This window comes from Pteropus vampyrus, unplaced genomic scaffold (assembly GCF_000151845.1).
Source record: "Pteropus vampyrus isolate Shadow unplaced genomic scaffold, Pvam_2.0 Scaffold351, whole genome shotgun sequence".
NCBI lineage: Eukaryota > Metazoa > Chordata > Mammalia > Chiroptera > Pteropodidae > Pteropus > Pteropus vampyrus.
In genome coordinates, this window is record NW_011889132.1 from 769,942 (window position 1) to 794,766 (window position 24,825).

Genomic DNA, 24,825 nt, shown 5'->3' on the forward strand with positions numbered 1-24,825 from the left:
CCACATCTTTACTTCACTAGCATCTCCATAATGCTTTGTGATTCATTCATTCACTCATTCATATCCAGTACTCACACATATCCCATGTCTCAAACTCTTTCACTGTACCCTATGACGTAATAGTTCCACAATCACATAACTGCCTTAAATCCTCAGCATCCCCTCTTTTCCTGGCATTAACTTCTCTGTATCATTTCCCCTGTAGCCATCTCAAGTGGTGCCTCTTTATTCCCTCACAGTCTGTACTTCAGACATGAAACTGACAATGGTGTTCCTGCTTCCTATTATGGTTCCTAAATAATGACTCATCCACTCTCTTCCCCCAAATCCTGCTTTTTTGAAATGTACGCCAGTTGGTTCTAGAATCTTTTGCCCTCTCTACTCTCATTTTCCAGCCTCAGTCAAGGAAGGCTTTGGCGCCTGGTTTAAAAGTTTCCTCCTCACACCAAACTCTGCTGTCAACCTTGATGTCTTTAAGATATATGAGGATGACCCATCATAACACCATGTATGTTCATCAGGATAGGCTAGATTATAAATGACCCCCAAGCCTTAGTGGTTTTTAATAACAAAGGATTATTTCTTACTTAAGCCACATGTCTGCCATGGGTTGGTTGAGGGTTAAGATATGTCTGCTTACTCCAGACCCATGTTTGATCAGTTAAATCTTCCCAAACTCAGACCTAATTATAATATCACATAATGCCATGTATCTTTCCTCTGTAACAGCTGTTATAATTGCAATTTTACATTTGTTCTGTATGATTTCTGATTGTGTTTCTTTTTTCATTAAATTTACTGAGGTGACATTGGTTAATAAAGTTATACAGGTTTCAAGTGTACAATTAAGTAATACATCATATGTACACTGCATTGTGTATTCACCAACCAAAGTTAAATTTCCTTCCATCACCTTATATTTGTCCCCCTTTGTCCTTATCTACCAACCTCCCTATTCGTGGTGGCCAAGATATAGAGACAACCGAAATTCTCTTTGATAGATGATTGGACAAAGATGTGGTACACATACATAATGGAATATTACTCAGCCAAAGAAAGGTGAAATACTGGTATTTGTGACAGCATGGATGGATCTTGAGATTATCATGCTATGCGAAATAAGTCAGAAAAAGTGGAGAACCATATGATTTCACTCATATGTGAGATATAAAACTGAAAGCGACGCATGAACAAGACAAACAAAAACTCATAGACACAGACAGCAGTTTAGTGGTTACTGAGGGAAGGGAGAAGGGGGAGAGAACAGGCTATGTCTTTTTTGCTAGTGTTAGATTTTTCAATGATTAACCCAGGGCCGGTTACATGATAGATATGCAATAAATATTTATTGGATTAAAAGTAGAAAATACTACAAAATTTCCATGTATCGCCATCCAGTTTCAATACTTATCAACATATTGCTGATTTAATTTCATCTACATCTCTACCCATTGCCCTAACCACCATCTAGATTCTTTTGAAGAAAATCCCTGACATCAATTATCTTTTTCAATGTAATATTAAGTATATATTTTATAAAAGACAACTGGAACTCTTTGAGAAAGAAAGTGACCCAGTGCAACCCGATGCTCTGATAGAAGCTTGCTAAAGTGATTAAAATATATTCTCAAACAAATCCATTTAAATTACCTGTTATGTAAGCTTGTACTTCAAAATCCAGAAAGGAAAGAGAAAACAGGAAAAGAAATCTCTTTCTGACTGAAAAAGGGCCAGTGTTGGCCCTGCATATGTGCATGTAGGAATCACAATCTCTTTCTTTAGAATCAGGAAAAAAAGTCCCCACTCAAGCATAGAAACAGGAGAAAAGATCTAATGCTAACTTGACTCTGAGATGAGACCTTAGACTTTCCTGATTTAATGAAACAAGTGAAGGACCTATATAATGAAAACTATATGACTATTAAAAGAAATTGAAGAAGATACAAAGAAATGGAAAGAATTCCGTGTTCTTGGATTGGAAGAATCAACATAGTTAAAATGACCATATTACCTAAAGCATTATAAAGATTTAAGGCAATCCCCATCAAAATCTCATCGGCATTTTTTTAAAAGAAATAGAAAAAAAAATCATTTGTATGGAAGCACAGAAGACCCCGAATTGCCAAAACCATCCTGAGAAAAAACAACAAGGCTGGAGGCATCACTCTGCCTGACTTCAAATTATACTACAAAGCGACAGTAATCAAAACGGCATGGTATTGGCAGCAAAACAGACACACTGACCAGTGGAACAAGATCAAGAATCCAAAAGTAAATCTATATTTATATGGGCAAAGAATTTTTGACAAAGAAGCCAAAAACATACAGTGTAGAAAGGAAAGCCTCTTCAATAAATGGTGCTGGGAAAACTGGAAAGCCACCTGCAAAAGAATGAAACTGGACTGTTGTCTATCACCATATACCAAAATTAACTCAAAATGGATTAAAGACCTAAATATAAGACCTGAAACAATAAAATGCATAGAAGAAAACATAGGAACTAAACTGAAGGACCTTGAACTTAAAGAGGATTTTATGAATTTGACCTCAAAAGTAAGGGAAGTAAAAGCTAAAATAATGAATGGGACTACATCAAACTAAAAAGTTTCTGCTCAGCAAAAGAAATCATCAACAAGGTAAAGAGAGAACCATCCAAATGAGAAAAAATATTTGCAAGCAACACCTCCGATAAAGGCCTAATATCCAAAATATACAAAGAACTCATACAACTCAATAACAACAACAACAAAAAAACAAATGATCCATTCACAAAATGGGCAGAGGACTTAAACAAACACTTCTCCCTAGAAGACATACAAATGGCCAACAAATATATGAAAAGATGTTCAACATTGCTAGCTATTAGGGAAATACAAATCAAAACCATAATGAGATACCATCTTATATCTGTTAGAATAGCTATAATCAACAGAACAAGTAATAACAAACGTTAGAGAGGATGCAGAGAAAAGGGGATCCTCATACACTGCTGGTTGGACTGCAAATTGGTCCAGCCACTATGGAAAACAGTATAGAGGTTCCTCAAAAAACTAAGAATTGATCTACCATATGATCCAGCAATCCCTTTACTGGGTATTTACCCCAAAGACTTGATAACCCATATCTGAAAAGATATTTGCACACCGATGTTCATAGCAGCATTATTCACAGTGGCCAGGACATGGAAGCAACTGAAGTGTCCTATGATACATGATTGATTAAAGAAGCTGTGGTACATATACACAATGGAATATTACTCAGCCATAAGAAAAGATGAAATACTGCCATTTGCGACAACATGGATGTACCTCGAGATAATCATGCTAAGTGAAATAAGCCAGACAGACAAACTTGAAAATCACATAATATCATTTATATGTGGAATATAAACCTAGAAGTAACAAATGAGCAGGACAAATAAACAGAGACTCATGGACATGGATTATAGGCTAGTGGTTACCAGAGGACTATAGACTAGTGGTTACTAGTGGGGTGGGGGAGGAGGGAAGAGGTAGACGGGGTAAAGGGGGTCAAACATAGTGTTTAGGGGAGGGTGGAGTAGGTAAAGGGGAGCAAATATGTGGTAGCTGAAGGAAACTGGACTTTGGGTGGTAAACACACAAGAGAATATACAGATGTCAAATTATAATGTACACTTGAAAATTATATAATTGTATTAACCAATGTTGCCCCAATAAACTTAATTAAACATTTTTAAAAAAGTGACAATTTTGTACAAGGCTTGCTTATACTTCGCGTCATGTAATCTATACAAAGATGCTTTGATGTTTACCTCTATTTTTTTTTCATGAAAGACTCTAAGAAATTAAGAGCATTATCAAAGCTTCACAGTTAGAAATTTGAAGATCGAAGAACTACTCTATGATTTCTGGTTCCTAGCCACTGTTTATAATGTTATGTAACATGATACTTCTTTAAAGTAGATATAATTATAATGATGCTTTAATATTGGTTTCACACATATACTAAAACCTTTTTGTTGTTAAAAAAAAAACACATAACATATTCAATATCTATCTACTTTCTAGGAAGTCAACATTGATGATTCATCTCTAATACTGAATTCATAGTCAAATTCTATGAAAGTGATGGCCTGGTAGCTCACCTGCCCTTCTCTGTACTCTATCATGGCCAAGTCTGGACCCTTGACACTTCCCATCTGGTAACCCCTTCAGCCAATGATGCCAGCACCCCACTCAAATGGCCTAGGGACTAATCTTGGTATGCATGGCTGGCAAACCAGAAATGCTAGAGAGCTAATGCTTTTAGAAGAAGTCTTCAATAAGGAACAGATGGAGAACTGGTGGCTAAATAACCCAGCTTCCTTTCCTCGTGAGTGTGATAATACTGAGGGCATCTCTACATTTTCTCCCAGCATTCTCCAGTAAACCTAATTTCCAGTTGCTGACAGGATTAACTGGCTTTATAATACACATTTGATTGGCTTCTTTCTCTTCCTCATATTACTTCTCCTTTTCTGTAGTGATGCTTCCATGGAGTCTGCTGCTTGGGGAGCCCAATCTAAGAAAATCCTGTAGTTAGGCATTGCTTCAAACTCTGCCGTCAGCTTCTTCACACACTGCTTCCAAATGAGCTCCCTAAAACTCAAATCTGATTTTGTCATCCACACGCTTAAAAAGTCCTTCGTTGGCTCACAGTACCTTTTAATATAAAGTTGGAAGGCATGTATAATGATTATAGCCTATACTATTTTCCCACATAGAATCTCCTCCAAACCCCATTTTTCATCTAAGTTTTGCTCTTGTGTCAGAACTCAACACATATCTTCAAGAAGCCTTTCCTGATTTTATTCTGAATAACCTGCCTCATGTATATGCCTATTACACTTTGTTCTTTCCTTTCTCATAACCTTCGTCATATTAGACATTAATCGTTGGCTTAATTATTCTTAATTTTGCTCCTGCAAAAGACTATAAGAGCCTTGAGAATGGAGACTGGCTTTGATTCTTAGCCATTCCCTGGCTTAGAAGAACTCTCAAAAGAGAATTTGTTAAATAATTACCTGCATGACTAACTATCCAGAATAATTTTCTCTATGGCATTTAGGCTATCCTGCATCACTGTCTCCATCTCCTAAGGAAAAAAATAAAACTCCTAAGCCTGAGATTCTATCCACAGATACTTCTCAAATCTATCCACAAGTTTCCTTTCTAGCATCTTCTCTATCTTTCCACGCACCATTTTGCACTCTTCACTGTTGCACATACATGTGTTGCTCCTCCCTCTCACACCACATTTCCCTAAATCACCATGGCTGGCATTGTGCTATTTCCACTGTGTAAAATAGAATTTTCCATTTCTCTATCAAAAAATATCTATCTCTTACCCAGCGTCAATGCACCCTGTTCTGTGTATCCACCCCTGAATCTTCCTGGTTGCAATAGCACTTTGTTACCAGATCTCTAATAGCATTTGACAAACAGTGATACAGATAATTCTTTAAGAGTCTGTGTTCTCTGATTGACTGTGGTATTTTCAGGCCAATTCATGCCTTATACATTTTTCTTTCTATGCTTAAATGGAAATGCAGATTGGATGCTTATTATTTTAAATCTTTAATAATTAAGTATTCACTAAATTTTTGTTGAAAGTAAAAATAAACAGAAAAGAACAATATTCCAGTTGAATTGAATATATTAAAAAAGCATATATATGTGTGTGTTTATGTATAGATGTATGTCTGTGTGTATACTGTCTAAATAATTTTAATGTTCGATACTGATAAACCACCTGAATATATAGCCTGATATTCGATGATCAGATACCAGTAATGAATCAACTTTAAAGAAAATGATAGATATCTTGTAGAAAATAATATTTTTATATGAGCAACAGAGAATGGGACTGGAGCAGTAGGCATAGATCTTACTTAATAAGAAAGTAATACCAAAGGTAATGATTAGAATCTATAATGACAAAAATACACTGTGTACTTTATCATATAAAGGCACTAATAAAAACTATACTTATTTTAATATCAGAGGCCTAGTTACTGCTCAGAGCAAACAAGTCTACAGGCCTCAAATTGACACAAAAGAGAGAATTCAGAGCTACAAATTTTATGGCCTCATTAAACCAGGGAAGCCATAAACAACCCTTGCTGATGAGGAAATTATGGCAATTACTAAAATTGTCAAGGGAAAGGTATGACAATATATAAAAATTTCATGGCTTGACTTTAGGATCAGAAATTAATATTCATGATAAACATTACAGTCAAGGACATAGAGCTTTGCACTCTAGAGTTAAAGGTCTTAAACTCTAATTTTAGAAGAGTCATTAAGTACTATTTAGACAAACAAAAATGATTTTTCCTCCAGGGGGGCTATTAGGGTAAAGAGAGAGCTGTCATATTCACCTAATTAATGGAAATAACTTTCAGAGATGAAGAAAGTTTGATATTTTCACATCTTTCATTTGTAAACCAAAGCCTTTGAACAAACATCCATAGCAGCAATTTTCAGTAGAGTGCAATTGCTTAGAAATTCCAGTTTAAGAACTAGAACATTTTCATTGTTTTGTACAAGAGATCTACATGGGATTTCTACACTGTGTCAACAAGGTTAACACAGAGACTATTACTCTGCACACTACTGGTTTCCTTAATTAAGAACTTTTCTGTAGGTTGAGCAATCTGTAATGCTCATTCATTTGAAGATCATAGTAGTGGAATCTGGAAGGCATCCTACTATGTCTTTACTACCTATGATTCCATTGTAAATTAAATTTAGATGAAGAGGTAAACAGTCTTCATAAAAACATTAACTATGGAACACATTTTCAACATTATAGAAGGAAGATGCATCCTTTACATCAAATTGTTCAATATTTTAGAAGGAGATATATACTTTGTATTCACTCCTTCTATATGCTGGGAAGTATGTCAGGTGCTGGGTGTCCTCTATCAAGAGAGTCTTTATATATTTATGATTTTATAAAGCACCTTTTTATCCATGAATTTGTATGGGATATGATTCTCTTGAAAGGATCACTATCACCTGAATATAAATTCTCAAACTTAATGTGAATATTAAAACCCCAGATGCATGCTGAACTGTCAGATTTCCGGTCCTTGTTTCCCCAGAAATTCTGATTTAATAGGTATATGGTAGGATCCAAGATTTTTTAAAACTAATACTTCAGGTGATTTTTAATCTAATTGTACATCAGACCATAATTTGAGAAACATTGAGCAGAGGTTTTCAAGGTTTTTTAATTTGTTTGGTTGGTTAGTATTTTGGGGGGGGTAGGGGGTGTTACTTTTCTCTTAAAATATCTTAGAAAAACTTTTTAAGTGTTTTAAGTTGACAACTTTTTTTGGTAAGTTTAAAGAAGTGTATTTATTTACTAATAGGAGAATGAAAATATTAAATATTATAAAATGAAATAAGATAATGGCAATAACTACTTCATGGTGTCATTTGATGAAATTGGTCTTAACTGGGTTTTTTTGTTGTTGTTTTTTTTTGAGGCAGGTAATGCATATCACATAAAAAAAAAGTTTATTCCTGAGTTTTATCAAATGCATCTTGAAATATAATAGTTCAATAACACATTCCAATAACATTTAATTCAGTTTCATGACTATATATTGCTTTACCTATTCTGAATTAAGACTATATTAACTTGGATTAAGCTTCATACTCATCAGAAATACTGTAAGACAGGAAGGAGAGGAAGATCTCTGAGTTTAAATGGCCCTGATTCCTTATTTTATTTTATTTTATTTTATTATTAGTTTCATGTATATAGTACATTGGTTAGACACTTATATAGTTTATAAAATGATCCCCTAATTGCCCTGATTCTTAAAACTAATACTTCAGACCCTCCCTTTGTTTGGCACTTAAGTCCTTTTTGTATCCGGGGGCAATACAGCATAGTGCAATTTGGGAAGGGAAAGAGGTGCGCCTTTCTTTCATAAAGTGCAAGAAGTGCTATTGTGACTTACCAAGTAGTTTTAGACAAGAGTACATGTGAAAGTTGACATTCTGGAGATGGATTACCTTCAAACTACTTTCGTGGCATACCTCCTGGAAATTTTTTGTATAATCCCCAAAATACTTGGATTTCAGTTTGAAGAGTACAGGCCCTGAGGGGCTGTTAGTTGATCTTAAGGAACCCTGTTCTCTTCCTTCTTAAAAGCCAGGGCACAAGTAATTACTGCATCAAAAGCTTTTTTCCAGAACAAATTTCCAGCTACCGGAGGAGCCTAATCAGCCTTAATTCACTGCTGTGCTCCCAATGCCCAATAACTGGAAAACACATTCAATTCAGAATGAATACAGTATCAAAGATTCCTAGTCGATTCAATTACATCAACTAAGATGCAAGCAATTCCAAAACTTCTTTAGTAACAGAAATAATATTGTGGTTTACATTCAAATTAATGACTAGTTTACCTTTGTGGATTGGTTTACAGAGTCAAAACCAGAAAGACAGCCTAAGCCTCAATATTTAAGACAGATGGGGTGAAAATTTGTTGTCAGATTATTATAATCATTCTTCAAATACAATAGCCATTAAAAATGAATTGAAATGATAAGGGTGTGAAAATCTTACTAATTCAAAGAAAATAGAGGAAGTTCTGCTCAAAATATCAAAAAAAAAATTAGTCGGTTATAAAACCATTTAAAAAATTTATCGAGAAGTAATTGACAAATATAATTGTATACATTTAAAGTGTATAATGTGATGATTTGACATATATATACCTTGTGTAATGATTACCAACATCAAGATAATTAACACATCCATCACCTAATTATAAAATGTTTTAACGAAATTAATTTTTATGAATGTCGGTTATTATGAAATCAGAGGATCCAGGTTGATTTTCAGTATTTCAAAATATTAGTTTTGTGGTCTAATAGCCTTTCCATATCTATATCACATGATTTTAGGCTAAATAGAACAGTTTATATTCTAAGAAATAGCCAAGAATGGCTTGGTATTATCAGTTCAAAACAAAGACTGAGATTCACATGTGTTATTTAAAACTAAGTAACATTAAAAATTCAGTTCTTCAGTTGCATTAGGACCATAGAATAACCTTGTGAATGGAAGCTACATGCTAAGAATAGCAGAGCATAAAGCGTTGCAGCCATGGGCATTGTCAAACCTTGAAACTGTCATACAAGTTCTGGAACACCTCCATTTTACATGAGAAAATAAGCTATCTTCCTTAAGCCACTTTTCTATTATACGGAGTATAACTAATGTGATATTGCTTTGAAATTATGTTTTCTTTTCCTTTTTCTTTGGCTTTAAGACAATACAAGATAATTTCTTGAAACCACTGGACCATACTTCAAATGTTGGTCATTCATTCCATAACCTTGACTCTTTTATAGGATTAGCTTTTATGACCTTTGTGAAAGAAAATGGATGATAGTTCCAGATCTATAATTGTGAAATATAATGAAATCAGTTAAATGCTTATTCAATTATCTCTTTTAAATTTTTGTTTTATAACCTCAGATTTTATATCATAAAGTTACTATATGAAGAGCTGCCTGAAAACCTGATATACCATTAAAACCTGCATAAATCTAGGTCACAGCAATCTGATGAGAAAAGTCATACTGATTGTTCATTTAAGATTTGGGGAAGATTTGTATGTATTCTAATCATAGTAAACTGGCTATTTATTTCTTGAGCAATGAGAAATTTTCTGGGAACCAGGATAAAAAATATTTGAAAAAGCAGAGATTATGCTGGCCAGTCCTTTTTTAGGAATGTTGATGAGGTAATTCTATATTTGGTGCTGAGTGTGGCTTAGAATCTAAGCGGAATGAGTAGCTATTGAGGATGCATATGTCTGTATTAGGGTAGGTATGTTGGCATTGAGAATATTGATATTTCTTAATCTTTTCAATAATTTTAAAGAAAACGGGCTAAGAATTTTTTTTAAATGGAAGGTTGTTCAAGAATATGCATTATTCATTCAACAAATCCTAAAAGAGTGGTTATTGTGTACAAAACAAAAAAAAAATAGAATACTGAGTTTTTTCAATATATATGGAGAGAGGCTTCTTGGCTGTGCCAAAAATGGCTATCAATTTTCCCTCAATGTCTGTCTTCCCTTCTTCCTCAATGTAGCAGATGCTTTTGGTATCCCACTCAGAATTTCTTCACCAGCTGTTGTACTCATCCCCTTGCTGCTGTGGGTGTTGACTGGTCAAGCCTCACACCTGTACCCTTTTTTGGAAAATTGCCTGAGCATGACAAGAGCCTCCAGGATAGAGATGACTGAGAAGTCCACACCCTGGCAGCTGGCTTCAAGGCAGGATAAATTCTGTAGTGCAATTTATATTCTATAACTCCCTGTGGGATCAGGCTAATGCTAGACTTTTGAAAACATACCTTTGCCTGATTTTCTCCCTGTAGGTTTACTCCTGCCAGCACTCCCTCAACAGATCACTTGCAAAAGAATCCATGTTTTGGGCTTTTCTTGTAGGGATATGAATTTAACATCTGCAGTAATAGACCTAATCTATTATTGTCAGGCACATATGTACTACTAATAGAGACTTCATATCCCAGCCACCACTGTAGTTTGTTGTAATTATGTGAACAAGTTCTGGCCTATGAGATGTAAGTAGAAGTGATATAAGTAACCTCTGAGATTTATTCTTAAAGGTGGGAAGCACCATATTCTTTGTTCCTTTCATTACATCTTGCTGCTCATAACACCACGGATACGATGGATAGAGCTTCATCTTGGAAAATAAGGATGAGGACCACACCCTAGGGAGAACAGGGTGGAGATACAGAAGAAACCTGAGGCATAGACAACTGGGCAGACACCTTATAAGCTCTGAACTGCCTATATCTAGACTTTTCTTAGAGTGAAAAACATCTCTTCTTTAAGCCACTGTTATTTCTAAGGTTCTTCTTATATAAAACAGCCTGTCTCCAAATGGTGACAACTGAGCAAAAGAGTTTTCTTTGCTCAGAAATCGTTGGTCATATATGCATAATCAGAGATGCAAAGATGAACAAGATGTTAAATGTCTGCCTTTAAGAAACTAAAGGTCTAAGAAAAAAGAAATCTGAATAAAGAATGGACTTTAGTTAATTTAAAACAAAAGGACTAACGAGTAGACTAACATAGAACATAGAAAGGACCCCAGATCTTTTCCTTTATTTATTCAAATGTTCTGGGGGAAGCGATTATGGCGTAATTCTATTTAAGGGTTTTAGTGTAATGGCTCAAAGTCAAGGCAATTTAATTTCTCAAGACCCTGAGAATTTGGGGTAAAAAATTTTAGGTTTGAATAGGAAAAGCTTTAAGATGTGCCTCTTGCTATCTCTTTTCATTTTATTTGTCTCTCATAGCAACATTGAATCAGGCTCGAAATTTCCAATCAAGCATCGTCTCTGATGTATTTTTAACTTCTGCAAGTGATCGTGAATCATTTTTTCCTTGATATTACTACCATTAATACTCTAACCATAGTCCCTATCGCCTCATGCCTTAATTATTGTAAAAAGTTGTTGCCTGTTTTCCATGCTCCAAGATAATTCTAGAAAACAATTGCTTTTATCTTCCCATTCCCAGTTTGACACTTGCTTTCCTCTTAAGTCTTAGTCTGTTTTACCATTCTTTACAGCCATCCTTCTTAACCACAACCTACAAAATCCCATTTTCCAACGAAAACAATTTACTCACTTTATTAGGAATAGATTGTAGCTTTTTCTTTTTCACAACAGCAGTTTCTACTGTTGACTTAACTATCTGCAGTCTGCAAGGCATTTTCTAGATCAGAGATCAGCAAACTACAGCCCACAGGCCAAATCCATCTCACCATCAGTTTTTGCAAATAATGCTTTATTAGAATACAACCACATCCATTAGTTTATGTTTTGTCTATGTCTCTTCCCTGCTAACAAAAACAGAGTTGAGTAGTTGTGATAGAGACTATATGGTCTGCAAAGCCCCCAATTTTTACCATCTGGCCCTTTACGAAGAAGTTTTTCCAACCCCTGTTCTAGATCATAATTTAACTTTTCTTGTACTAGTCATCACGAGACCTTTCTGAAAGAGATATCTGTCGCCATTACACTTCCCCTAGCCATGTGTTTATTTTTCAAAGTATCGCTAAAATCATGGGCCCTTCGTGAGCTCTTTTAAGAACAATCAGACTCTTTATTGTCTTCTTTACATTAACTGAGATGACTGTTCATATTTTTTACTTGAGAACCACACGCAAAATTAGACTTAAAAAGAGCCTTGGATAATCTCAGTTTCATATTCAACTTTTTCACTTCTACTAAACTTTGTTGATCAGCTGCTATTACTTTCTTAGGCCTATTCACTTTATCTTTGTTCACTGTACCAACATTAGCAGTTACCTTTTCTTTGGAGAATATTTTATTTTTTTACAAATAAAAAAATTAATAATCACAGTACAAAAGTATAACCATCAATAAAGTTTTGTTGAATTGTCAGTGACCTGTATGTTGGCACACGTTGTTTGCAATTTAACTATTTCATCATGATAATTATCAATTATGTTACAGCATAGACTTTTAGTAATGTTTGTGAAATAGCCATGACTGAAAAGGGGCTCCTATTAATTCATTACCTAAAATGGAAAAAATAGAAAAATACATGAGAGCTCGACATTAAACTTTATATACCTAATTATTTTACAAATGTATCTTTCTCAGTAGCCTATCTATTCCATATTAATTTGATACTTTTTTGGGAGCAAATTTATGTCTCTGTCTTCCCTGAACATGACACCATTGATTTCAAAGAGTTCTCAAAGCTTTCTCTCTTATGGGACTTAGACAGATAAGACAAAGCTTTTCTTAATCTAGTGACCTAAGAAACTACCCCATCATCACACCAGCAGAATTTCTTTCATCTGCCTAGTTAAAAATCAGTAAATTGAATAGGCAATTCACACAGCTCTTAGCTTTTACCTCTGTCAACTGGGTTTGGTTCTGAAAAAGAAAGCATTCAAAAGATAGCAATCTGGCTAATTATTGCCCTGTTCGAAAATAGTTTGATCTTTAGAAAACTCTTTCATGTCTCATACATGGAAAGGCTAAACTTAGTATCTGTTTTAGGTTGATCTACCACTTCAGCATGATCTCTAAGCATTATCAAAATTATGCAACTGGAAAATCTCTTTAAAGCAAATTATGGCAAGAAACATATGTTCCCACCAAAAGAGTATATGGAATGCCTGATGTACAGTTCTCCAATTTCAATTTACGATCCATAAGCGAATCTGCATCCAGATTGAAACTTTATTTTAAAGACTTTTGATTACATATGGGTTTCTTAAAGCAAGGGTCCCCAACCCCTGGGCCATAGGCCAGTATGGGTCCGTGGCCTGTTAGGAAACTGGCTGCACAGCAGGAGGTGAGCAGCAAACAAGCAAGCAAAGCTTCATCTGTATTTGCAGCCGCTCCCCAGCGCTAGCATCACCACCACAGCTCCACCTCAGATCATTAGGCATTAGATCTCATAGGAGCACCGGTCCCTGGTGCCTAAATGGTTGGGGACTGCTGTTTTAAAGGAATAGGTTATGTAGATTTAATTAGATTTCTTATAACCTATAAATTATAGCTTATATTTTCAAGGGTATACTCTGGTTTCAATTAAGAGAGGTAGTTTAACAATTAAGAAATCAAGCTTGTGAACTACTTTAGATCCTTGGAGCACATATGTGTATGATCATTAAAATTTCTAGGTAGGATATGAAACATTTATACTAACTTTGATTGCCCTGAACAAATTATGAAGACTCCTCAGGGTGTAAATCTTTAAGACTTTCTAAAAGGATGATGACATTATTTATCCTTTGATACAAGAATGACTTGATTTTTAAACAATAATCACATAAAACAATAATAGACATTAAAATCACATTCTATCATACAGATTAAAATTAAAGACTTAATTATTTATACTTTAATTACAGCATTTACTTGTTGTGAGTCTTTTATGGCTAAAATAGTATTGCTTTCCACTTCCACCTGGTGACAGGGAAGGTATATTACAAGGAAAGAATAAACTGTCCTTTAGAATAACAAAAATCATGATGTAACATAAGCAGTTCATAATTTGTGTCAGTTTCATACAAAAGCTGTCATAAGAAGTAAAATTATTTTATTTTCTCATGAAAAACTGTGAGAATTAGAAAATGGTACGATTTCAGCTATAGCATTGTCTTCTACAAGGTATTCTAAGAACACTAATCCCAATCATTAATTATTTCATTTAATAACTATTTTTTTGCGGGGGGTGGATGCCTCCTCTGTGACAAACACTATCCCACATTGATTCTGAAGGAAAAGCATATCAGTGATAGTAAGTCTATAATACAATGCATACTCTACCATCCACAGAAGGTAGCTAGGAAAATCTATGAGGCAAACCCTAAGACTCTTAGCTAGAAGGATTTATGAGGCAAACCCTAAGACTAGATAGGCAAAGGGGTGTCTAATAATCTTTGGTGGACTGTCTTCCAGCACACTGACTTGAACACCAAAGTAGAGAGACATCTGCATAAAGATATTTGTGGGTATGGCTTCAGCTAAATGGAGTGGGTTACAATTTAATACATAAAAGGCTAACAGTAGTTTATGGAATCAGACTAGCTTCTACTAAAAGAGACAGATAATGTTCACATTAAACAGAGACCTCTAGGACCTTAACTATCTGTGGAAAAGAAGAAAATGGACCCAAGAGCCACAGGAAACCACTCCCAATGAGTAGAAGTGGGCCCTAATCAATTATCACGCTAAGTGAAATAAGTCAGACAGAAAAAGTTGAGAACCATATGATTTCACTGATACGTGGCATATAAAATTGAAAGTAACAAACAAAACAAACAGAGACTCATGGACACAGACAACAGTTTAGTGGTTAGCAGAGGGAAAGAGGGGTAGGGGAGGTAGATAAGTATAAAGAGGGTCAAATATATGGCAATGGAAGGAGGTTTAACTTTGGGTGGTGAACACACAATGCAATATACATATGATGTATTACTGAATTGTACACTTAAACCTATATAATTTTATTAACCTATGTCACCCCAATACATTTAATTTAAACAAATCTATGAGCCAGTGACTGCTCTTTATCTCCCATACTCACTCCACTCCATTTCAAATGGGACTATTTAATTACCTTTTCCCTGTCTGACCATTGTATGTTGGGTGTGTGAGGGTGAGATAACATATCCTTTTGCTCACAGAGCTTTGGATCAAGAGGGGAACCTCCTGAGAAGCTGCATTCAGGAGAGGAAGCATGAAGAATCTCTTTCACACCCAGAACTTATTTAGATAATGAGATCCTGGATTTTTAGCTTGACTCTGATGCCATAAATAAGACTTTGGGGTGGATAGGAATGGGGTGAGGATACTTTATATATGTAAGGGCATAAATGATCAGGGGCCAAAGGGCAGACTCTGTTGGACTATTATTTTGGTGGTCTTGCCAATGAATACCTCATGGTATTTAAGTACTTGTAAAGTCTTCTCTCATGTTAGTTTTAGACTTGACGAATGAGATATTCATAGGCATGATGCAAGCAAATGATCGATAAGTAGTTATAAATTGAGTCACCATGTAAAATTCTGTCTATCCACTAGGCAGAGAGCTAAAAAAGATGACATGGAGAAGGGGGGCCCTGAGAATTCATGGAGAGAGAAAGAGGCTCAGCTAACCCTGAACTCTAGTGGATTCCAGCCTCAAGTGAATGGGCAAAATCAGCAGAAGAATCACCTAGCAAAGCCTGCACTGTAGAATCAGGTGCAAATAATATGGTTGTTATTTTAAGCCACTTAGTTTTGGAGTATTTTCCCCCTACAATAGATTGCTGAAACAATTGTCTTTGGAGCAATTTGGAAAAGGTAAAAAGATGGTAAACATATACTGGATCTTCTCCAAGAAATGACTATTATTCAAAGAGGCAATGAAAAACTAGAATTTCAGATGAAGGAACAAAGAGTAAAAGAGTTAAGTAAAATTCAGATCTTCACCTGTAAACAGCAGAAAGAACGTTGAGAACATAGCACAAGGTGCCTACAGAGATAAATACTCAAGATGAGTCTGAAATGAAAGTTTGGAGCTGGGTTTTAAAGGCCTATATATGCCAAGCGAAGTCTTCGGATTTCATTTCGCTTGGTAAAAAAAAAGGCCCTTCGAAGACTTTTAAGTAGAGAAATGAAATAATCTCTGTCATAGACATATAATTCTGCAGGAGTGTGGAACAGTAACTAAAATAGAAAAAGCCTGGAGACAGGGAAACCACTTAAGAGGACATTGTACTTGCCTGGACAGTGGGAATTGATATGAACAAGAAAGAATCCACTCAAAAGCCATTTCTAAGGTAAATTGGACAGGTCTTGGTAACCAAATAAGGCAATAAAGGTGAAGGAAACAAGGGTAAGTAACAATTTTCTAGTTGGGGTGACTAGAATGATGCTGATGCTATTTATTAAGACAAAAAGGAATTATCTGAGGAGAAAGTAGGTTTGTTGAAATAGGTATTGAAATAGATTTTGGTACACTTGAACTCAATGTGTCTTTTGAACAAACAGGAAGAGAGGACTATTAGGAAGTTGAAAATAGACTTCCAAGGCTTGTGAAAAATTTTGGAATTTTTTTGGAGTCTTCGATAAATATTTGTAAGTGAAGCTATTAGAATAAATAAAAACTAGGGAACAGTGATTCTCAAGTTGGCTGAACAATGGAACCTTCTGATATCTGCATTTAACTCTGTGCAGTGTTATGCAGATATCAAACATTTTTAAAGCTCCCCAGTCAGTTCCAAATGCAGCCAAAGTTGAGAACAACTGATGTAGAAGGCTAAAGGGAGATAGGCGAAAACAAAATTCTGGTGAACACTAGCATTTAAGAAAAATTCAAAGAGAGGGCATCGGGAAAAAAATGGCGTGGATGACAGAGTCTTTTTTCATTTCTCTTGCAACCACATCAAAGTTGGGACGGAAACATGGAGCAAACAACAAGCAAAGTTGTCTGGGATATAGACGAACGGAAGCCTTACAACTAGGGAGAGAAGTAAGAAATCACCTTGTAATGGTAGAAGGTAGGATGGGGTGAGGACGCGAGGCTGCTGGGGTCCTCAGTGGCTCAGTGGGACAGAGGCTGCGGCAGCTGCAGACACCTCTTAAAGGGGACATGTCCGCGAGCAGACTTTCGTGGTGACAGACCTGCTCACACTGAGCACCAGCGCTGGGTCGGCAGAGGACACCAGGGACTTACAGAAGGACACTGAGTTGCGGAGTGAGGGCCGGCTGCAAGGATCTGTCCCAGACAGAAGTGCTGGAGGTATCCATTGTTCCCCTGTTGAGCCCTCCCACCTCCCAACGGGTGGACTCAATGCCTCCATAGCTGAGACATCATCAAACTGGGTAACAGAGGTCGCTTGTCCAAAGGATTCCCTGAAACCCCACCTCCCCCAACTCAGGTCCCACCCAAACCACATCCAGGTATATCCTCAGAGAGTTAGGTGCTCTCGGCTGAGTAGCACCTACACTCATACAGGTGGCAGCTGGCCTTGGTTTCTGGCGTGGCCTCTTGAGGCAACTATAAGCTCAGCACCTGTGGATTGCTTGTTGAATTTTAACAGGTGGCCCTGGAGGGGCACAGACTGGGGCTAAACTTGGCCTGCAGCTGAACCCCTCTCAGGACCGTACTACTGGACACCTAACATACAAAGCCACACTAATAAGACTGGGAGACTTAGGAGCTTTGCTTAGTACACAGAAACAGACACAGAAAGGCAGCTAAAATGGGAAGACAAAGAAGCAGAAACCATGTGAGAGAACACAACAGAGATCCAGAAATAATGGAGTCAAGGAATCTAACAGATGCAGAGTTCAAAACACTGGTTATAAAGATGCTCAATGAACTTAGGGGAAGTGTAGATGAATTCAGTGAGAACTTTAATAAAGAGATAAAAAACATAAAAATGAAAATGTAAATTATACAAGGGAACCAGTCAGAAATGAAGAACACATTATCTGAGATGAGAAGTATATTAAATGGAAAAAACAAAGTGAATAAAGAAGATCAAATGACCTATACAGAAAATGGGAAAGCCAAGGACACTCAATCAGAACAGCATGAAAAAAGAAGCCAAGACTATAATAATAATTTAAGGAGCCTATGGGATAATATTAAATGTAATAGTATCCATGTCATAGGTGTACTTGAAGGAAAACAAGACGTTGAAGAGCTATTTGAAAAAAAAAATGATAGAAAACTTCCCTCGCTTTGTGAAGGAAACAGACATACAACCCCAGGAAGCTCAGAGAGTCCCAGGAAAGAGGAATCAAAGAGGCTCACACTAAGACACATCATAATTAAAATGCCAAAAGTTAAATACAAAGAAAAAATATTAAAAGCAGCAAGAGAAAATAAGTTAGTTACCTACAAGGGAGCACCCATAAGATTGTTTTCTCAAAAGAAACCCTGCAGGACAGATGGTCTTGGCACAAAATATTCGACGTGATGAAAACCCTGGATCTACAACCAAGAATACTTTATCCAACAAAGCTATCATTTTGCGTCGAAGGACGTATAAAGAGCTTCCCACACAAAAATAAGCTAAAGGAATAATCAACATCAAGGCAGTATTACAGGAAATGTTGGAGGACTTCTTTAAGAAGAAAAAAAAACATGTATCAAAAACAGGAATAAAGAATGGTAACAACTACATTCCTATGAACAAGTCCCTCAAACATAATTGAATTAAGTGTTCCAACCAAAAGATAGAGTGGCTAAATGGATAAGAACACAAGATCCCCATATATGCTGCCTACAGGAGACTTGCTTCAAATTAAAAGACACACAGAGACTAAAAGGAAGGGTATGGGAAAAAGATATTGCTTTGATGGACCTAGAAGGTATTGTGCTGAACGAAATAAGTCATATAGAGAAAGACAAATAACACATGATTTCATGTAGATGTGGAATCTAAAGAACAAAATAAACAACAATGACAATAACGGAAATAAACTCATAGATAGAGAATAATGAGGGCTACTAGATGAGAGGGGGATGGGGGATGGTGAAAAAGGGCAAAGGGATTAAGAAGTACAAATGGAGTTACAAAATATACATGGAGATATAAAGTGTTGCATAAGGAAAATAGTTAACAATGTTGTAATAAATATGTAAGGGGGAAAAGGGGTACTAGATTTAGTGGGGTGATCACTTTGTGAGTTAAATAGATCTCTAATCACTATGCCGTACAAATGAAATATACTATTGTATGCCAAATATGATTGAAAAAAACTCATCGAATTGTACAATGTAAATACAAGCAACTAATTGTCTATATTTCAATAAAGCCAGGGGGAAAAAGAAAAAAAGAAAAATTCAAAGAAAGAGAACCCTGAGGAATTTACTGAGCTATCTATCAGAGAGTAGAAGGTGTAAAAATCAGTGTTGAGAAAAGCAAGTGAAACCCAGAAGATCTGGCAAAATGAAGTTCTTTGGTCCTTGTAAGTAAAATTTTAATATAGTAGCAAAGAAGACAAACCATCTTTCATCATCTCTGCTCTATCATACCTTCCCAATGGGTTTTATTTTGAGTATTGTATTTTTCAGTTCTATAATTTCTATTTGTTTCTCTTTTATAACTTATATTTCTTTAATGAGAGTTTCCATTTTTTCCATCTGCTTCAAGAGATTTTGTAGTTACTTGCTGAAGTATTTTTATGATGGTTGCTTTAAAATCCTTGTCAGATAATTCCAACATCTGATTTATCTCAGTGTTGGTATCTGTCGATTATTTCCTCATTCGTGTTGTGATTTTCCTGACTCACTGTATAACCAGTGAGTGTTGTATTCGATCCTGCATATTTTAGATATTATGAGAATTTGAATCCAATATAATCTTTTTAGATATTTTAGATATTATGAGAATTTGAATCCAATATAATCTTTTTTTTTTTCTTTCTTTTTAAGCAAACACTCCTCCAGGTGAAATGTAACATGAGGGCTGAGTGGCTAAGTATGTTCTGCTTCCTCCTCAGACCTGCTCATACTTTCCTGGTGAAAGTGTGGTATTGACTCAAATTGCCTTGCTGCCTCCAGTAGAAGAGTTAGTTCACTCCATGTTGGGCCACACTGATCCAGAGAGAGAAGGTGGGAAACTGGATACCAACTAGCCCTGCCTCCCATTACTATGTTCTGCTTTGTTGCGGGTGGATGCTTTGTTCCTACTGAGACCCCTGATACCAAGGAAGAGCAGTGATGCCTAGCAGAGACTAATCCTACTTCGCAGTGCCTCAGAGATTCTCACTGCTGCCAGGTGGGAGTAGAGGCTCAGGCTGCCACTGGACTGCACTGACACTACTCTTGCAAAGGAATATAATGCCTGCCTAGTTCTTCACTGGGCAGAGAACGGAAGATCAGCCACTCCACTCAGGGATGCTGACCCTTCCACATTCAAGAGCAGGGACATTGTATTTCTGCTGCCTGCTTCTGCCAGGCAGGGGACTGGAAGATTGTCATGTCATTCCTCAAGTCCTGAGGTCCCTAGAGCAGTGGTCCCCAACCTTTTTAGCATCAGGGACCGCTGCTCCTATGAGAATCCGATGCCTGATGATCCGAGGTGGAGCTGAGGTGGTGATGCTAGCGCTGGGGAGTGGCTGCAAATCCAGATGAAGCTTCACTCGCTCACCCTCCACTCACCTCCTGCTGCGCGGCCCATTCCTAACAGGCCATAGACTGGTACCTGTCCGCGGCCTGGGGGTTGAGGACTCCTGCCCTAGACAATCCTTCCTCCTACCTTTTACAGACTTTCAATGCTTGTCAGTTGTGTTATATCCAACATTTTTAGTTATAAGGGAGAGGACTGGGAGAAATGGGGTTACTCCATTTTGGTGGAACCCCACTGTATTTTAAACTATGGTCATGTATCTACAATAATTTATTGCACACTTATTTTCTCTCATGTAAAATACTCAAAGGTAAAAACTGGTTTTAAAAAAGAAATTGCGATCCTATCATTAGCATATTACTTAGTGATCAGTAGATGTTTGTTAAAAATGGATGACTGAATAAATGGATTTCACTAAGTATCTCTGAATAGATGCTTAATATGTGCTTTCGATGAAAAGAAGAATTATTTAGTCCTTAAAGAGAAAATCAAGACTTGGGCAAAGGAACTAGATATTAGAGAGAACACATTATATGTCATTTGAAAATATATAGTTTTAGAGAGAACTTAATACATAAAAATCAACCACATTTCTAATAGTACTACCAATGTACATTGTTGAAAATGAAATTTAAAAGACACTATTACTTACAAACACACAAAGAAAAAAGTTCTAATGCAATTCCTATCAATATTCTAGTAAAGATTTTTGTAGACACAGACAAGTTTATGTTAAAATTTATATGGAAAGAGAAAGGGCCAATAATAACTAAAACAATCTTTAAAAATAGGATAAAGTGAGAAGACTCACTCTACTTGATATTTAGTCTCACTGTATACCTGCATTAACCAAGACAGAGTGGTATTGACAGAAATGAAACAGATCAAATATATAGAATAGAGAATCCAGAAATAGACCCACACAAACATGCCCAACTGATTTTGAATAACTGTGTAAAAGCAATTCCATTGAGGAAACAGCTTTTTCAACAAATGGTGCTAGAGCAACTGGACATCTAAAAAGCTATATCTTGATCTAAATAAATCTTACATGTTATATAAATATTAACTCAAAATAAATCAGATACCACCTCACACCTGTTAGAATGACTATCATTAACGGGACAAGTAATAACAAGTGTTAAAGAGGTTGTGGGGAAAAAGGACCCCTCAGACACTGCTGGTGGGAATGTAAACTGGTATAGACACTATGGAAAACAGTATGGAGGTTCCTCAAAAAAACTAAGAATAGAATTATCATATGATCCAGAAATCCCTCTCTGGGTATCTACCCCCAAATTTGAAAACATTTATCCATAAAGATATTTGCACTCCGATGTTCACTGCAGCATTATTCACAGTGGCCAAGACCTGGAAACAACTGAAGTGTTCTTCAATAGGTGACTGAGTAAAGAAGATATGGTACATTTTTACAACAGAAACTTTATTTTCAACAGCTAAAAACTGGAAACAGCTCAGATGTTCTTCAATGAAAGAATACTGAGGTAATGTCCATATATGGAATACTATTCAGCAACAAATAGGAACAAGCTACAGAATACATGCAACAACTTGGATACATTTCAAAGGAACTATGTTGAGCGAAACACACAATTCCAAAACAGTGATATACTATATGAGTCCACTGATGAAGCAGTTTTATATTGAAAAAATTAGAAATGAAGAACAGATTAGTGGTTGCTAGGGCTTTGGGATTGGTGGGAGATGAAGGTGGATGTGATCAACAGGAGAGGTCCTTGAGGTGACAGCACTATTCTGTATCTTGACTGTATCAGTGATTGTCAATGTCCTGGTTATAATATTGTACTATAGTTTTGTAAAATGTTACCACTGAGAGAAACCAGGTAAAGGATTCATGGGATCTCTCTATATTATTTCTTGCAACTGAATATGAATGTAGAATTACTTCAAAAATAAAAATTTCAGTGAAAAAATAGGGTACTAACTTAGTATGCTACATTTGGGGGGTATTAAAATGCTTACATGTGCACTGGTTAGCTCTGCATATGAAACTGCTAAAAAGGCATAAATCTCAAGAAGGGGATTAAAACACTGGGAGTCAAGAGTACAGAAAAATTATATTTTTCAGAAAGTAAACATTTTTTTTAAATGGCAATAATGGAAAAAATAAAAGTTGTTATGTAGCTCTCCTTCATTCACTTTTTCATGTAAAAATAATTAAAATTTTAAGAAGGAGAAAATCAAATAAAAAGCCAAGTACTATGGAGCAAAGAATTATGTGGTATTATTCTGTTCAAAATAAATACTAAGAGAAGGAAGTAAGAAAGCTCATTAATTATATTGATAGTAATCTTAAACATGTCCATTATTTACAAGACTTAATTGTAAATATTTAAGTATAAATGCAAATTAACTATATATGAAAAGGCTTATTAAACCTTTTCATTGATAAGTTTAATATCCAGAACATTTAAAAGAAAGACTAGAACCTTAGAGTAGAAGCTAACATTTTTAAACATCTAAAGTTCTTTGCATGTGAATTACGTAAAAACTAATGGTGACGGTTTTGTGGCCTGGTAGCTAACAATGCGCCAAAATGTCAGTGAATCAACTAACAGCTCTGGACATCATGAGTACCTGCACATCAATACTAAGCCATGCTATTTAAACTGCTGATTATGATTTTGAGTACCACTTTCCAAACTGGAAAAGGGAGTCATATCAGCACTAACTTCAAAGCAATTAAAATTTGAATTTCAGTGATAAAAGTATCTTTTTCTGAGTTTAGCGCTTTCTCTAGAATTCTACTTGGCAGATATAAAACTTTAAGGTGTTTGTGTTTTAGTTTGACCTCCCATTAAAATGTAGACATACATACCATGGAATATTACCCAGCCATAAGAAAAGATGAAATACTGCCATTTGCAACAACATGGATGGATCTTGTGATTATCACACTAAGTAAAATAAAGTAAAATAAGTCAGATGGATATAAAATTGAAAGCAACAAATGAACAAGACAAAGGAACAGAGACTCATGGACACAGACAACAGTTTAGTGGTCACCAGAAGGAAGAGGGTGTGGGGGTGGAGGTAGAGAAGGGTAAAGGCGGTCAAATATATGGTGAGGAAAGGAAATTTGACTTTGGGTGGTGAACACACAATGTAATATACATATGACATATTATAGAATTATACACTTGTAACATATAATTTTATTAACCAATATCACCCCAATAAATTTAATAAAAAAAGAAAACAACTTGCTAAAGTTGTAAAAAATTTAGACATGAAAATCTGACAAATGTCATGGGTTTTGAAACTTTTTGACCTTTCATTCCTTATTCCAACTATAAATTGAGGGATATTTTAATGCAATTTCTCAGAGCATTGAATCACAGAATCATTTCTAAAGCAACATCAGTGCTTTAGAACTTCAGATTACTAATGTGTGCGCATCATCATTTTCTCATCAACAATACATAATGAAATTAAATGTTAGACTCTGGACACTCAGCTCAATTCTAATCTCGGATAAATGAAGACACTCATTTGCCTCTCTTGAAGAATCAACTCTACATATGCATGAACAACCAGAATTTTTTTAAAGAAACACAGCAGACATGAATTGAAATCAAGTTACTATTAGTCAAGCGAGAACAGTCAGTCCAAACAGTACTCTTTGACTGTAGTAGCATGGCGATTATTTATCAATACCCCTACAAAACCTTTACCGTCTATTAAGAGTTATGTTTGAACATACAAGGATTGGTGACCCCTAAAGGAAAAAAAAAAAAAAAGAGTTGCCAAATAAATTGTATGTATGTTCTTTCACAATCCAGTCCACATTTTCCCTCAAGCACAAATCTACTTGCATTCATTTATATTTTCCAAAGTTAACTCTAAATATACATCACCAGTGTTAAAAGATAAATTTGTTTGACTTTTTAAAATGTGGCTTTGATCTATTTTAATGTCCTAACACACAGGTAACCTTGTAACACACTCAGTATAGAGATAATTCCTACAGTGGACGACAAGGGGAAGGTACAACCCTTATGAAAGAGGAGTAATAGCTGCTGATCATAATTTCAGAAATAAATGTTGAATTTCGATTTGAAAAAGACACTAGGTGATTCTG

General features: G+C 35.8%; 1 protein-coding gene across 1 annotated transcript in view; it reads right to left on the reverse strand.

Annotated features, from left to right (window-relative positions):
- The window catches only part of IL1RAPL1 (interleukin 1 receptor accessory protein like 1), a 1,273,836-nt gene that overhangs the window by 590,654 nt on the left and 658,357 nt on the right, over positions 1-24,825 (reverse strand). The gene's annotated exons all lie outside the window — the stretch shown is intronic.